The sequence below is a fragment of the Chiloscyllium punctatum genome, chromosome 25 (genome assembly GCF_047496795.1).
Source record: "Chiloscyllium punctatum isolate Juve2018m chromosome 25, sChiPun1.3, whole genome shotgun sequence".
NCBI classification, from domain to species: domain Eukaryota; kingdom Metazoa; phylum Chordata; class Chondrichthyes; order Orectolobiformes; family Hemiscylliidae; genus Chiloscyllium; species Chiloscyllium punctatum.
Window position 1 is genome coordinate 35,309,500 of NC_092763.1, and position 17,876 is coordinate 35,327,375.

The window sequence follows — 17,876 nt, forward strand, 5'->3', positions numbered from 1 at the left end:
CTATCCCTTATCAAAAATGCCACTCCCCCTCCTCTCTTGCCTCCCTTTCTATCCTTCCTGTAGCATTTGTATCCTGGAACATTAAGCTGCCATTTCTGCCCATCCCTGAGCCATGTTTCCGTAATTGCTGTGATATACCAGTCCCATGTTCCTAACCATACCCTGAGTTCATCTGCCTTCCCTGTTAGGCCCTGTGCATTGAAATAAATGCAGTTTAATTTATTAGTCCTACCTTGTCCCTGCCTGCCCTGACTGTTTGACTCACTTCTGTTCTCAGCTGTACCCGTCTCAGATCGATCTCTTTCCTCACTATCTCCCTGGGTCCCATTCCCACCGCCCCCCCCGCCCCCCCAACCCCCAATACCTTACTAGTTTAAATCCTCCCAAGCAGTTCTAGCAAATCTCCCTGCCAGTATATTAGTCCCCTTCCAATTTAGGTGCTATCCGTCCTTCTTATACAGGTCACTTCTATCCCAAAAGAGATTCCAATGATCCAAAAATGTGAATCCTTCTCCCATACACCAGTTCCTCAGCCATACATTCATCTGCTCTATCCTCCTATTCCTACCCTTACTAGCTCGTAGCACTGGGAGTAATCCAGATATTACTACCCTTGAGGACCTCTTTTTTAAATTCCTGCCTAACTGTCTGTAATCTCCCTTCAGAATCTCAACCCCTTCCTATATCATTGGTTCCAATGTGGACAATGACCTCCTGCTGGCCCCTCTCCTCCGTGAGAACATTCTGCACCCTCTCTGAGACATCCTTGATCCTGGCACCAGGGAAACAACACCCCATTCTGCTTTTTCTCTGCTGGCCACAGAAACGTCTGTCTGTACATCTGACTACAGAATCCCCTAACACAATTGATCCTTCTAAGCTGACATACCTCTCATTGCATTAGAGCCAGTCTCAATACCAGGAACTTTGCTGTTCGTGCTACATTCCCCTGAGAATCCATCACCCCCTACATTTTCCAAAACAACATACCTGTTTGAAATTGGTATATTCACAAAAGACTCCTGCCATAGGTGCTGACCCCTCTTACCCTTCCTGGAGTTAACCCATCTAGTCTCTCCAACCGATCCACTCGATCTGATAAGATTTGCATCCAACAGCATTTATGGCAGATATAATCTGCAGTAACCCTTAAACTCTCTCTAAACTCCCAAATCTGACAAGAAGTACATATCACTGCAAAGGCCATTTTTGCTCCTTCACAATCTACAGACCCAGAAAATAACACTGTCTTATTCCTCTACAAACACTGCCCCAGGTTAAATTAATAGCTGTGGCTTATATTTTAAGTTTAATCAAGAGACTTATCTCCAAAAACATATAATCAAGAAAGGATCCACTATACTCACTACTGCAGCCTTTCTCTTGGACAGACTTAAAACAACAATTAACTTATCTGATGCTGTGCTGTGAACTTTGCTCAACAGTTCCTCCAAGATTAGTTGTGAATTTCACTGTTTGTTAATTTTCCCAGATGCACTCTGATGTCCAGCGATACATGAATTCAAACAGTAAAGGCAGTAACTGTTCAGGTTCTCTGTCTCTCTCTCTCTTTCCTGCACTGTCCTCACCATGTGCTTCCTTTGTCTGCTCTTCTCCCTTTTCAACTGCTGTTGTTTTGACTTTTTTCTTCCAAAGTTCCAAAACAATGCAACAGCATATAAAACAGTAATTGCAGCTCCTGGAATTCGAGGAAATCACCTCCAACACCTAAAATACCTCAAAAAAAAAGGACCAGCTCTTACAGCCAGAAATTTTTCCCGTCCTCCATCTTGGATTACCAAAGAGGGCTCTTGTTGGCATTCAAGTTCATTGAATTTAAAAGGGGTCTATGTCTCTTTTAAAGAAATAGGTATATGAAGATTCTGGCATATAATAATGATGATGTGGTGAAATTTATTGCACAGATCTTAAAAATGGTGTTGAATGTTGCTAAGAGTTTTCTGAGAGGGGAGGTATGAAGGTGGATTATTTGGAAGGTTTAATTAAAGCTAAAGCAAGAGATTTAGTGGATAAACTGAAGGCAGAAGTAAAAGCTGGATCTCATAAGGAAGATTGCTTAAACTGATTATAGAATATTTCGAATTAGAAGAATGAAAACTTGGATTGAGATTTACCAGCTGAAATTACAGAAGCTACAGATAGAAATAAAAAAAACAACTTAGAGAGAGAGAAAAAGCAGTAAAAAGATTGGTGTTAGTAAACAAAGAGGGAGAAAGGGAAAGGAAAAATCTTGAGTGGCAAGAAGAAAAGGTTTTTTTCTAGATAGTAAGAAGTAATTAGTAAGGTGCCAGAGGGTTCGGTCCTTGGACCCCAGCTATTTACAATGTACATTAACGACTTGGATACCGGGATAGAAGGCTTGATAGCCAAATTTGCAGATGACAAAAATAGATTTTTTAGATTCACATTTACTTACAGTGTGGAAACCGGCCCTTCGGCCCAACAAGTCCACACTGACCCACCGAAGCGCAACCTACCCAGACCCATTCCCCTACATTTACCCCTTCACCTAACACCACGGGCAATTTAGCATGGCCAATTCACCTAACCTGCACATTTTTTTTGGACTGTGGGAGGAAACTGGAGCAAACCCACGCAGGCATGGGGAGAATGTGCAAACTCCACACAGTCAATCGCCTGAGGCGGGAATTGAACCCGGGTCTCTGGCGCTGTGAGGCAGCAGTGCTAACCACTGTGCCACCATGCTGCCCAAAATAGGCAGGATGGTAACTTGCAATGAGGAAATAAGAACCTTACAAATGGACATAGGTAGGTTAAGAGAATGGATCAAAACATGGCAGATGAAGTTAGATTGCCTACAGTGTGGAAACAGGCTGTTTGGCCCAACAAGTCCACACTGACCCTCTGAAAATTAGCCCACCCAGACCTATTTCCCTCTGACTAATGCACCTAACACTATGGGCAATTCACATGACCTGCACATCTTTGGACTGTGAGAGAAAAACGGAGCAAACTCATGCAGACACAGGGAGAATGTGCAAACTCCACACAGACAGTAGCCCAAGGTTGGAATTGAACCTGAGTCCCTGGCACTGTGAGGCAGCAGTGCTAGCCACTGACCCACCGTGCCACTAAGTTTAATGTGGAAACCTGTGAGATCATACATTTTGGTTGGAAAAATGGGAAAGCGACTTATTATCTAAATGGAGAGAGACTTCGGGGTGCTACCGTATAGAGGGATCTGCGTCTCCTCGTTCATGAGTTACAGAAAACTAGCGTGCAGATACAGCAGGTGACAAAGAAAGCAAATGGAATGTTGGCTTTTATAGCTAAAGGAATAGAATATAAAGGTAAGGAAGTATTGTTGCAACCAAACAAGGCATTGGTGAGATCACATCTAGAGTATTATGTACAGTTTTATTCTCCTTGTTTGAGAAAAGATGTAGTGGCATTGGAGGCAGGTCAGAGGAGGTTCACTAGGTTGACTCCTCAGATGAGAGGGCTTTGTCATATGAAGAGAGATTGATCGGTTTAGGCCTCTATTCTCTGGAAGGTAGATGCATGAGGGGAGATCAAATTGAGGTATTCAAAATGATAAAAGTTTTAATAAAATGGATGTTGATTCTTCCTCTTATGGGGCAATTTAAGACGAGAGGTCATATTCTTAGGATAAGGGGGTAGCAAATTTAAAACAGAGTTGAGGAGAAACTACTTAGAGTCATAGAGTCATTGAGGTGTACAGCATGGAAACAAACCCTTTGGTCCAACCTGTTCATGCCAACCAGGTATCTCAACCCAATCTAGTCCGACCTGCCAGGCCCATATCCCTTCCTGTTCATATACCCATCCAAATGCCTTTTGAATGTTGCAATTGTACCAGCCTCCACCATTTCCTCTGGCAGCTCATTCCATACAGGTATCACCCTCTGTCTGAAAACATTGCCCCTTAGATTTCTTTTTTATCTTTCCCCTCTCACCCTAAACCTATGCCCTCTAGTTCTGGACTCCCCGACCCCAGGGAAAAGACTTTGTCTATTTATCCTATTCATGCCCCTCATGATTTTGTAAACCTCTATAAGGCCACCCTTCAACCTCCAACGATCCAGGGAAAACAGCCCCAGCGTGTTCAACCTCTCCCTGTAGCTCAAATCCTGCAACCCTGGCAACATCCTTGTAAATCTTTTCTGAACCCTTTCAAGTTTTACAACATCTTTCCGATAGGAAGGAGACCAGAATTGATGCAACAGTGGCGTAACCAATGTCTTGTACAGCTGCAACATGACTTCTCAACTCCTGTACTCAATACTCTGACCAATAAAAGAAAGCATACCAAACGCTTTCTTCACTATCCTATCTACCTTCAACACCACTTTCAAGAAACTATGACCCTGCACTCCAAGGTCTCTTTGTTCAGCAACACTCCCTCGGACCTTACTATTAAGTGTATAAGTCCTGCTAAGATTTGCTTCCCCAAAATACAGAACACCTCGCATTTATCTGAATTAAACTCCATCTGCCACTTCTCAGCCCATTGGCCCATCTGTATTTCTCCTAACAGGTTGTGTATCTGTAGAATTCACTACCCTAAGGTGCAGTAAATGCTGGGACAGTGTAAATTTATGGAGGAGTTAGACAGATTTTTAATTGGCAATAGGTTGAGGGGTTATTGGTAGAAGGCAGGAAAATAGGGGTATGGAGCATATCAGCCATGATCGAATGTCAGAGCAGACTCAATGGGCCAAATGGCCTAATTCTGCTCCTATATCTTATGAACTTCTGAACAGTGGAAAGGCACATTGAATTAAGAAAAATGGATATGAATAAGAACATCAAAAAAACCCCAGATTAGTGAACTCTGAAGCAATAAGGAAATTAGTCAACATAGTTTGGTCAAAATAATTATTAGAGTAAAGAAGGAAAGAAAAGGCAATACTTCAATGTGTGATTCTGATTCCAATGAGGTAAGTGATTTAAGTAAATTCTATTCTTAGTGCCCTAGTTTAATGATGATTGAATTAAAAATTTTTTAACTTAAATTGAGAAGGTATTTGAATGGATGAAGTGACCAAAAGATGTTTGAGCCTTAATATTATGAAGTGTTTTCACAGGTATGCAGGTTTCCCAGAAGAACAATCTGCACAATCCTTAAAAAAGCAATTCAATTCTTATGCACTTTTCCCTGAAACTTGTCAATTCAAATTCAGTTCTTCCAAAGGTACAGGATTCTGTGATTTTTAAGAAACAATCTGAAAGTAGACTACTTACTGGATTTGCCATGTAACGTTCATGATGAATCATTATTTTTGGCTTATCTGGAAACTCTGCCATAGAAGTAATCACTTCAAATATTTTAATTCAGTTAAGTGAGAATTATTTTCTTTCCAGGCGAATGTGCAATACTCCCTGAAGGTCAATCAGTAGTGCTTACAGAAAAACCAAAATTGAAAGGTGCAAAACCTAAGGTATGTAGATAGTGAATGTGATGATATTATATAAATTCATATAATTGAGTTAGTAATAATGTGGTTAATATTTAAATATTGTTTAAGTATACTAGTAGTTCTGGTCATATCATTTGAAAAGATTGACATAATAAAGGTTTCCAAAATGTCGCTTTCAACTTTTTCTCACAATTTTTAGTTATTTAAATTTATAGTTTTCCTGACTGTTTTAAAAGGGTTGATGTTTGCCTCTCTGGAGACTCATGCTCTGTTCATGGATAGCTTATCTTTTCCTCACTGCTCCTAAGCTGTGTTTCCTATCAGGGTTCCTATCCTGATTTTCCTATCAGGTTTAATTTTGGAGTTGGAAAATTAATACAGATTAACACAAATGGCTTACTGACCCAATCAAAATAATTGTCAACACACTGTATGATCCCAATATCCACTGTGGTTGCTTTTCCTTATAGCTTTTAAGGTTGGTAGGGAAGGGGGAATCCCTCCTTTTATCAATTGTTAATGCTTCGAGAGTTGACTCTGAGCCAATGTTCACCTTTTTTCTCTTACTTTGTTGATTGTATAACTGATTATGCAAGTGGTGGCTCCTTTCCTGTTTATTTGCTTGGTGGTTGAAGCCATGTGCCACCTGCAATTTTTGTCAATACCACTGCCATTGGTGTAACAATACTCAATTAGTGATTCAGTGTTTGTTCTTAACTGGTTTGTTTTTCCTCAATGCAACTCCAGATTGGTCTTCAAAATCTCTTTGCCTCTCAAAACAGAAGCAGAGTAGGAATCAATAGATCATTAGTTAGAACTAGTTTATAGCTTCAACAATATACAATCTAAAACAATAATTTTTATGTGGAAATTGAGTGCAATTTATCCAAGTATGCTGATAATGCAAAGTTAGATAGAAATGCAAGCTATGAAGAGAATCCAAGAAGGGGTGTAAATAAGTTAAAATATGGCATTGATAAATGAGAAATTTTAAACTTTCATGGGAAGAATTGACAAGCAGTATATTTTTAACAAGTTAAATATTGTTTTTTTAAAACTATCTGAGAATCCTTGTACATGTATCTTAACATATTGGAGGATTGGAGGGAGGCAAATGTTGTTCCTCTTTTCAAGAAGGGGAATAGCAAAATCCCTGGCAATAACAGACCAGTCAGTGTTACGTTTGTGGTCAGCAAGGTTTTGGAAAGACTTCGCAGGGTTAGGATTTATGACTATTTGGAAAAGCATAGAGTGATTAAAGGCAGTCAGCATGGCTTTGTGAGGGACAGGTCGTGCCTCACAAGTTTTATTGAGTTCTTTGAGAAGATGACGAGACAGGTCGACAAAGATCGAGCAGTGGATGTGGTGTAAATGAACTTCAGCAAGGCATTTGATAAAGTTCCCCATGGTAGGCTCATTCATAAAGTCAGGAGATATGGGATACAGTGAGATTTGGCTGTTTGGATTCAGAATTGGTTGCTGAAAAATGTGTTGCTGGAAGCGCAGCAGGTCAGGCAGCGTCCAAGGAGCAGGAGAATCGACGTTTCGGGCTTATGCCTGAAGAAGGGCTCATGTCCGAAACGTCGATTCTCCTGTTCCTTGGATGCTGCCTGACCTGCTGCGCTTCCAGCAACACATTTTTCAACTCTGATCTCCAGCATCTGCAGTCCTCACTTTCTCCTAGACTTTTTTTAGAATTGGTTGGCTGACACAAGGCAGGGAGTGGATCGAAATGGGAAGTATTCCGCCTGGAGGTCAGTGGTGAATGGTGTTCCACAGGGCTCTGTTCTTGGGCCTCTGCTGTTTGTAGTTTTTATAAATGACTTGGATGAGCAGGTTGAGGGGTGGGCTAGTAAATTTGCCGATGATACAAAGATTGAAGGTGCCGTTGATAGTATTGAGGGCTATTGCAGGCTGCAGTGCAACATAGACAGGATGCAGAGATGGGCTGATAAATGACAGATGGAGTTCAACCTGGATAAATGCGAAGTGATGCATTTTGGAAGGTCAAACTTGAATGCTGAATATAGGATTAAAGACAGGATCCTTGGCAGTGTGGAGGAACAGAGGGGGATATTGGTGTTCAAATGCATAGATCCCTCAAAGTTGCCACCCAAGTGGATAGGATTGTTAAGAAAGCATATGGTGTTTTAGCCTTCATTAACAGGGGGATCGAGTTTAAGAGCCACGAGGTTTTGCTACAGCTCTACAAGACCCTGGTGAGACCACACTTGGAATATTGTGTCCAGTTCTGGTTGCCCTATTATAGGACAGATACAGAGGCTTTGGAGAGGGTGCAAAGAAGGTTTACCAAGATGCTGTCTAGACTAGAGGGCTTGTCTTACGAAGAGAGGTTGACTAAGCTCGGACTTTTCTCTCTGGAGAGAAGGAGGAAGAGATGGGACCTGATCGAGGTATACAGGGTAATGAGAGGCTTGGATAAAGTCAATAGCCAGAGACTTTTCCAGGGCAGGATTGACTGGCACGAGGAGTCATTGTTTAAAGATATTAGAAGAAAGGTATAGAGGAGACGTCAGAGGTATGTTCTTTACGCAGAGAGTTGTGAATGCATGGAATGCATTGCCAGAGATGGTGGTGGAAGCAGAGTCATTAGGGACATTTAAGTGACTGCTAGACATGCACATGGACAGCAGTGAATTGAGGGGTGCGTAGGCTGGGCTATTTTATTTTACATTAGGAATAATCCTCAGCACAACATCGTGGGCCGAAGGGCCTGTTCTGTGCTGTACTTTTCTATGTTCTATATAAGGAACATCAAACAATTAAGAAAGCAAACAATTTCTTTATTGCAAGGAATTTGTGATTTTTAAAATTCATTCACAGTATGAGATATCAATGACCAAGTCAGCATTTAATATTCATCCTGAATTACCCAGAGGGTAGTTAAGAGCCAACCATATTGCTGTGGTCTGGACTCACATGTGGCCAGTCTGGGCAAGGATGGCAGATTACTTCCCTGAAGGACATTAGTGAACCAGATGGGTTTTTCCAACTATCAACAATGGATTCATGGTCATCATTAAACCCTTACTTCCAGATATTACTGAGTTCAAATTACACCATCTGCTATGGTGGGATTCAAACCCAGGTCCCCAGAACACTACCTAGGGCCCTGGACTAACAGCCCTGTGGAAATGTGGAAATCTGAGTAATGAAACAATTACTTAGGACTTCAATGAGACTATACCTAGGATACATTACAGAGTTTTGGTCTCCATACCTGAATAAGTATATGCTTGCCTGAAATGGGGTGAATCAGAGATTCACTAGATTGATTCCAGTGTTGAGAGGGTTGAGAATAGGTAATTAGATTGGATTTACATTCTATGGATTTTGGAATAACTCCATGGAGGCCAGAATCTCCGCACTAAGTCACCCTTTATTTATACATGCACAATGCATGGACTCTGACCAGCTAGCTCAGAGCCAGTCCCTAGAGTATGGAGAATCCCTGAGACTCCTGTTTATATCTGTCAGCCAGGGATCCCTGGTTGTCCCAAGTAATAATCAGAGAATTTATACTCGATGAGATTCACCTGGGCAACCTCATTCCAATAACTGCAGATTTTTAAAAAAGGGATCTCATTAAAGTGTGTAAAATATTACAGATGTTGACAAAGTAGATGATTAAAGGCTGTAATTGTGGCTGATAGTACAAATACAAAGAGAGGTCAATGTCACTCAACAACAGGTGCCCGATTCGGATTGAAATGAAGATATATTTCTGCATAAAGAGTGTTATGATTCTTTGCAATTCTCAATCTCAGAGGGTATGAATGCTAGTCATTGACGACATTCAAAGACTGAGACTGATAGAAGTTTTGATACCAAGAGGATCAAGGGATGTGCAGAAAGGGCAGGACAGTAAATTAACCATATTTAATAATGGAGCAGGTGCAAGGGTTTGTATGACCCACTCTTGATCATGATTTTTATAATGTGCTTTATTTGTGCTGGAAATCCTGAAAGACTGGCTATGATTTATTTATAGATTTAAAAATACCATTTATTTCAATGTAGCAAGAATACATAAAGGATGTACACACATGTAGGTGAAAGCAGAGCTGTGTGTTCTTTTTCTTTGGAACAGAGGAAGCTGCAGAGAAAGTTGACAGATTTGCTTACAGTTATAAGGGTTCTAGAATAAATAGAAAGGAGGGACCGATTTCTGTAACTGAGAAGTCAAATAACCACAACAGCAAAATTACGAACAACTTGACCAAAATATTAGAGGGCATTTGAGGTGGAATCATTTATTCAGAACATGTGGGGAGGAAGGGAAATTGTTGGGATTTGGAACTCACTGACAGGTGATTAAGGCACATAAGTACACCTCATGTTAAAAAGACATGACTATATATTCTTGAAGTGCTACAATCTACTAGACTATAGATCAAGAAGAAGAAAGGAGATGCTGGAGGTCACAGTCAAAATGTGTAGTGCTGGAAAAGCACAGCCGGTCAAGCAGCATCCGAGGAGTAGGAGAGTCGACATTTCGAACATAACCTCTTCATCAGGAATGTTGAGGGGAGGGGGAGGGGGTATAAGGGACTACACCTCCTCCCACCCTCCCTTCCTGTAAAAATCCCTTATTCCCAATTCCTCCACTTCCGCTGCATCTACTCCCAGGAGGATCAACACCACTCCAGAACCTCCCCAATGGTCTCCCACTTCAAGGAATGCTATTGCCTCTCCCACATGGTCAACAATGCCCTCCAGAGCATCTCCACCACTTCCTGCACCTTCATCTTTGAATCCCACCCCTCCAAACACAACAAGGATAGAACCGCTGAGGTCCTCACTTCCCACCCCACCAATCTCCAGATATAACGCATCATCTTCCACCATTTCCGCCACCTACAGTCAGACCCCACCACCAGAAATATATTGCCTTCCCACCCCTTTCAGCACTTCGCAGAGACCATTCGCTCTGCGACCCTCTCATTAAGTCCCTGTCCCACCATCAACCCACCGCAAGAAGTGTAAAACCTGTGCCCACATCACCACCTCACCTCCATGCAAGGCCCCAAAGGATCCTTCCACATCTGACAGAGATTTTCCTGCACATCCAAACATCTCATCTAATGTGTCTATTGCTCTCGATGTGGTCTCCTCTACATTGGGGAAGCAGGATGCCAACTTGCGGAATGTTTCAGAGAACATCTCCAGGACACACACACTAAACAACCCCACCACTCTGTGGCCTACTACTTCAACTCCCTCTGCCACTCTGCCAAGGACATTCCAGTCCTGGGCCACCTCCACTGCCAAATCCTCGTCACCCAACGACTGTAGGAAGAACACCTTATCTTTTGTCCTACCTGTCCATCTTCCTTCCCACCTGTCCGCTCTACCCTTCACTCCAACCTATCACCATCACCCCCTGACCTTCATCGACCTATTGCATTCCCAGCTACCTTCCCCCCAGCCTACCCCCCTCCTATTTATCTCTCAGCTCCCTTGGGCTCCTCTCCCACATTCCTGGTGAAAAGCTTATGCTCAAAACATCAACTCTCCTGCTCCTTGGATGCTGCCTGACCGGGTGTGCTTTTCCAGTGCCACACTCTTTGACTATAGATCAAGAACTTGAACTTGAAAATAGAATTTAGATAAGTAGCTCTTTTTCAATTGGTACAAAAAAAACTCTACTCATACATGATCGGTTTCTAAGTAAGTGTAAAATAGTATTTAATTTTTAATATGACCCTCCTTGATTTGTTTAGGTGACTCTGGAAGACCTCAACAAATTAATTCAGAATATAATAACATTTGTAGTGGCAGTATTGACTAGCACCATCTATCCTGCAATTCAAAAGTATGAAGACATGACACTAGAAAGCAAAGATCATGCTCACCGTCGACGTACTGGTGACCGCCGACACCTCACTGGAAGTCAGGATCTCACAGATGATCAAAATCTCACAGAAAGTCAAATTGCTCTCAAACGCCTTGAATATGCAGAAAAGGAAGTTGAAACTGATGCAATTGAGATTGCTGAAATGGGAGCTGAAACTGAACTACTTGAAGTGTCTGAAAAGGAAGTAGAGACTGATGCAATTGAATTTGCTGAAAAAGGAGCTGAAACAGACATGATTCAAAGTAGTGATGAGGACACAAAACGGGAAACAATTGAAGTTTCTGAAAAAGAAATTGAAACTGAAACAATTGAATTAGTTGATGAGGCAGCTGAAACTGAAAGCCAAGGCATTGGTGAAGGTCAAGACACTGGTGAAAGCAAAGACATTGATGACAGCCAAGTCATTGGTAAAGGCCAAGCTGCTGGTGAAGGTGAAGATGCGGATGAAACCAAAGACACTGGTGACAGTGGTCAAGGCCAAGGTGTTGGTGAAGGTGAAGACACTGGTGAAACCAAAGACACTGGCGACAGTGGTCAAGGCCAAGATGTTGGTGAAGGTGAAGACATTGGTGAAACCAAAGACACTGGTGACAGTGGTCAAGGCCAAGATGTTGGTGAAGGTGAAGATACTGGTGAAACCAAAGGCACTGGTGACAGCCAAGTCACTGGTCAAGGCCAAGATGTTGCTGAAAGTGGAGAGATTGATAAAAGCCAAATCATTGGTGAAAGCAAAGATGCTGATGAGAGCCAAGTTGAGGGTGAAAGTGAAGTTATTGGTGAAGGTGAAGAGGTTATTGAAGTTGAGGATGTTACTGAGGGCCAAGAACCTGGTGAAAGTGGTGAATCTGGTGAAAGCGTTGAATCTGGTGAAAGCTACTCCACAGAGTGTGAAGACTTTTCGGAGACTGAAAATGGTGTCAAGATGGAAGATTCTCAGATGACCCTAGGAGCCACTGAAGCTGAAGCTGAAACTGCTAAAGGCCGACAAACCACTGAAGGGCCTGATGCTGCAAAAGATCAAGATGCTGCTAAAAGTGCTGAAGGCTTGGATGGAGCCAGAGTTCAAGGTGATGTTGCTGGAGAACACGATGCAATTGAAGGTCAAGACCTAACTGAAAGCCAAATTGCAATACAGAAGCAACATGGCACAGAAAACCAATATTTGGATGAGAATAGTGATGATCAAGTTTCTCCATCAGATGCCAGTGACATGGCTGATGAAATGGTCAATGATGTCATTACATCAGTTAATGAGGATCCACTAAGTGCACCTATGAAACTCCTTCCATCACTCAACTATCTTTCACAACTTCTATGTAAACCTTTGGAAAAGACACAGGAAAATACTAAGGATGTCCTAGGTATTTCCAAATCACAAATACTTCCAGCCACTGAAAGGATTTTACGGACACATCTAGAGAAACTAACAGCTGATAACCCAGATCTTGTATATATCCTCACTGGTTTTCCCAGTACTGAAAAAAAATCTGCAAATTCCAGGAAGTTGATTTTTAATTGCAAAATCCATTGTCTTGCCACAGATATTGCGAATAGTATTCTTCAGAAATTGCGATGTATTCTATCAAGTGACGTCATCGCTACTATTTTAAACTACAAACCAGCCATGTCAAGTTTACATAATAAAGAGAATGTTTCAGGTAAAAATGAACAAGTTCATAAATCTGAAATGGAAGTGAAAAATGACAAATGTGATGATCTTCATTTGATTAATGTAGAACAAGAGTGCTGTTATTCACATGAAATCTGTTTGGGAGCTGCATCACAAGTACCTGAGGATACTTGGGAATTCCAAAATTCAGAAATATTCAATATTATTGAAGACATGAATAAATATGTTTCGACAAGGATTGAGACAGTCACATCAGCAAAGATGATACCAGTTATATGTACGGATCCTCCTGAATCACCAAGTGAAAACCCAGAAATAGATTTTAGTGCGCAGGCAAAGGACATAGTAATTACTATATTGAAATCAGTACATAATGAAGTAAAAAAGAAAGCTGTTGCAAAACTTAAATGTGGAACTGATATGTCTCTGCTAAAAGAAGCTATTTTAGTAGATGAAATACTTTCTGCAATTTTGCAAGCTCTTAGTGGGAAAACAGCTGATGATTTTACAAAATTAAAATTGAAGAAGAAAGTAAAATCTAAGGAGATCTCAGAAGGAAAACATAAAGCTCATAAAAAGCCAGGTGAACAAATGATTTCCACACCTAAAGGTGAAACACTCCCAGCTGTGAATATTCCTGGAATGGTGATTTATCCACAAATGGAAGATGGTGATATCTCAACTGTCAAAGGTGCACCAGGACGACAGAAACCTGGGATGGGCCATGTGGCACAGCAGAAGTCTGAGGATACTGAAAAAGGTACAAAGTTCCCAAGAAGGGATTCCAAGGTACCTGCCCAACATGATCTTAATGAGCAGGAACTTGCCTATGAACCAAAAGACATTCCAGAAGGGACGTTATTAGAGAAATTATTCAAGAAACAGGAGGAAACATCTACTTCTGACCTTCAACCTGAAAGAAAACCAAAAGGGACACAAACCATACCAAAGAAATGTCGTCGCAGAGAGAAAAAAATACAAACGAAACAACACAAAGTCAGAGACAAAAAGCTACAAACAGCCAAAGAATCAAAGCTACAGACAAGCAAAGACTCAAAACAACAAGTTGGCAAAGACACAAGACAACAAGCAGAGAAGGATGCAAAACTACAAGGAGAGAAGGACACAAAACAACAGGCAGAGAAGGAGGTAAAGGCACAAGCAGAGGAGGTGGCAAAAGAACAAGCAGAGAAGGACACAAAACAACAGGCAGAGAAGGAGGTAAAAGCACAAGCAGAGGAGGCGGCAAAAGAACTAGCAGAGAAGGAGGTAAAAGAACAAGCAGAAAAAGAGGCAAAAGAACAAGCAGAAAAGGAGGTAAAAGCACAAGCAGAGGAGGTGGCAAAACAACAAGCAGAGAAGGAGGCAAAAGAACAAGCAGAAAAAGAGGCAAAAGAACAAGCAGAAAAGGAGGCAAAAGAACAAGCAGAAAAAGAGGCAAAAGAACAAGCAGAAAAGGAGGCAAAAGAACAAGCAGAAAAGGAGGCAAAAGAACAAGCAGAGAAAGAGGCAAAAGAACAAGCAGAGAAGGAGGCAAAAGAACAAGCAGAGAAAGAGGCAAAAGAACAAGCAGAGAAGGAGGCAAAAGAACAAGCAGAGAAGGAGGCAAAAGAACAAGTGGAGAAAGAGGCAAAAGAACAAGCGGAGAAAGAGGCAAAAGAACAAGCGGAGAAGGAGGCAAGAGAACAGGCGGAAAAGGAGGCAAGAGAACAGGCAGAGAAGGAGGCAAAAGAACAGGCAGAAAAGGGGGCAAAAGAACAGGCAGAGAAGGAAGCAAAAGAACAGGCAGAAAAGGAGGCAAAAGAACAAGCGGAAAAGGAGGCAAAAGAACAGGCAGAGAAGGAGGCAAAAAAACAGGCAGAGAAGGAAGCAAAAGAACAAGCAGAAAAGGAGGCAAAAAAACAATCTGAGAAGGACACAAAGAAACCAACAGATAAAGAATCAAAACAATTAAGAGAGAAAGACTCAAAGCTAGTAGCAGATAAAGAATCAAAATCTCTAAAAGGCAAAGAAATAAAATCACTTTTAAAAACGTCAGCTGGTGATAAGGTCCCATACCAGTTACAACTTAGTCCAGAAGCTATCAAAGCACTATGTCAAATGATTGTGGGCCTCATTTTGGACAGATTTGGCTTATCAGATGCACATGAAGAAACACATCGGCAGCATTCAGGAAAAGGTATTTCCCCTCCACCAAGTGTGTATTAAAACTTTTATAATAGTTTGATTCTATAAAAGATAATATAGTTGTAAAAAACAATAGAAACTGTCAGTAGTATAGGTTGATTCTAAAGAAATAAGGTAGAATAAAATGGCTTTTAATTAAATTCTTGAATGGGGGAAGAATTATTTTGATACCTTGAGCAGTCAATTCAAGATGATAATTAAGGTCAAAAGGTAAAATGTAGGATCTGAAACCAATTTGAAGATCTTGGATAAATTCACACATACATTAACGAAATACCAAATGATTTCAATTTTAAAATTAAGCTAAGGTGAGGAATATTCAAAATAAATTACAATTAAAATAAATAAATTACAGTTAGTGAATACTTACTTAACCAGCACAGAGACTATCTGCACTTCAATATTTCTTCATCTCTTGATAATTTAGCCCCACAGTCTTTGCTGTTCTAAAATGACATTCTTACATTGCTTAAAGCTGATTCCAAGACTTTCAGGGACCTCATTCTCTCCATAATAATTCTTTACTTTTCTTCCTCTTATCTTTATATAACTAAAGTTCAAGACTTTTTACTACCTGGTGAGGTTCATCTACCTTTGTCTTTGAACTCCTGGACAGTATAAATTATTGCCCAGTTTTACCTCTAGCTTCCAATGCCATTTACAACCTTTCCTATTCATGATTAGATTAGATTATATTACAGTGTGGAAACAGGCCCTTCGGCCCAACAAGTCCACACCGACCCGCCGAAGCACAACCCACCCATACCCCTGCATTTACCCCTTACCAAACACTACGGGCAATTTAGCATGGCCAATTCACCTGACCTGCACATCTTTGGACTGTGGGAGGAAACCAGAGCACCCGGAGGAAACCCACGCAGACACGGGGACAATGTGCAAACTCCACACAGTTAGTCGCCTGAGGCGGGAATTGAACCTGGGTCTCTGGCGCTGTGAGGCAACAGTGCTAACCACTGTGCCACCGTGTCGCCCACTATTCATCCTTGATTATTCAAACTATTATTATTATTATTATTATTATTATTATTATTATTATTATTATTATTATTATTATTATTATTATTATTTCTACTCCAGCTTTTTTTTTCTTTTTCATAGCATGCAAGTACACTGTATTAAATATTTATCTCTCTGCCAATTCACAATGTTAAACTAAGATTCATTAAGACATCTATTTCAGTTCATTCTTTTCCAGGATTTTGAAACTGTGGAAAATCTTATGATAATCATTTACATTGCCTTCTGTAATTCTCAGATTTTTAACATTCAAGGTTGGCAAATCTAGCCTATACTTCTTAATCCCCATCCACCTTGTTACCTTTTTTCAAACTTGATAGTGACCTACACTGTCAGTTTTGCCTTGTCACATAGTTTCCCAATTTTACACTGTACTCCGAACGATGTGGTTCCAGGTATGAATATGACAGTTGCTACGCATTTGGTCCTAGAAATGGCAGAGGTCATTTTGCTACTTCTTGTAAATGGCTTTTCAGTGGGCCTCTAAATGAAGAGCTGTTTGCCTTATGGGGGATCATGCTATAACCCATTCCACAATGAACATAGCCTTCAACTGTGTAATCGTTGAGCAGCATGAACAGTAGTGGGTAAAAATGTCCTTGTTATTCATAAATGAAAGAGGTACCAATATGTAAGTATCTTTTTGCAAAATAAATGATTGTGGGGACTGAAAACAAGTTAAGAACATAGGTTCAGGAGTAGGCCATCCAATTAGATTATGGCTTATTATCTACCTCAGTGCTATTTTCCTGCACCAGCTCCATACCTCGTGATGCCATCAGAATCCAGAAATCTATAGAATCTCAGAGTCATAGTGCAGAAGGAGGCAATGTACCCCATCATACCTGCATCAGCTCTTCAAGCAACCATCATTATCCAGTGGCAATCTCCTGTTTTTCCCTCTTAACCCAGAAAGCTATGATTATTCAAATAATGCACCTGAAGCACTGTTGAATGTCTCCATTGAATGTGCCTTCATCACATTTCCAAGGCAATGTATTTCATACCCTAACTACTCGCTGTGTTAAAAGCTTTTTTCTGACATCACCCTTGCTTATTTTGCACATGACTTTATTTTTTTCCCCTTTAGATCTTATTGTCTTTATCAGCTAGAACAGCTTCTCCCGATCTGCTTGAACTAGCCCGCTTATGATTTTGAAAACCTTCATCAAATTTCCTCTCTGCTTTCTTCTCTTCAAGATTCAGTTTCTTCAATCTATCCTCATATTTGAAATTTCTAATTTTTGGAACCTTTCTTGTAAATCACTTCTACACTGTCTCCATTGCATTCACATCTTATCTATACTGTGATACCCATAACTGTCCTCAATACTTCAGCTAACATCTACCAAGTTTCAACGTCACCTCTTTGCTCTTGTACTCTGTACCTCTATTAGTAATTCTGAGGACACTGTGTGCTTTATTACTTGCTGTCTCCAACTGTTCTTCCACCTTCAATGATCTATGTATATATACAGGAGAAAATGAGGATTGCAGATGTTGGAGTTCAGAATCAAAAAGTGTGGTGTAGGTCAGGCAGCATCCGAGGAGCAGGAGAGTCGATGTTTCGGACATAAGCTCTTCATCAGGAATGTCTCAGATGCTGCCTGACCTGCTGTGTTTTTCCAGTGCCAACCTTTTGACTCTACACACATACACATCCAGGTCTTTCTGTTACTGTACTCTATTTAGCATTGCATTTTGTATTGTCTTTCAATGT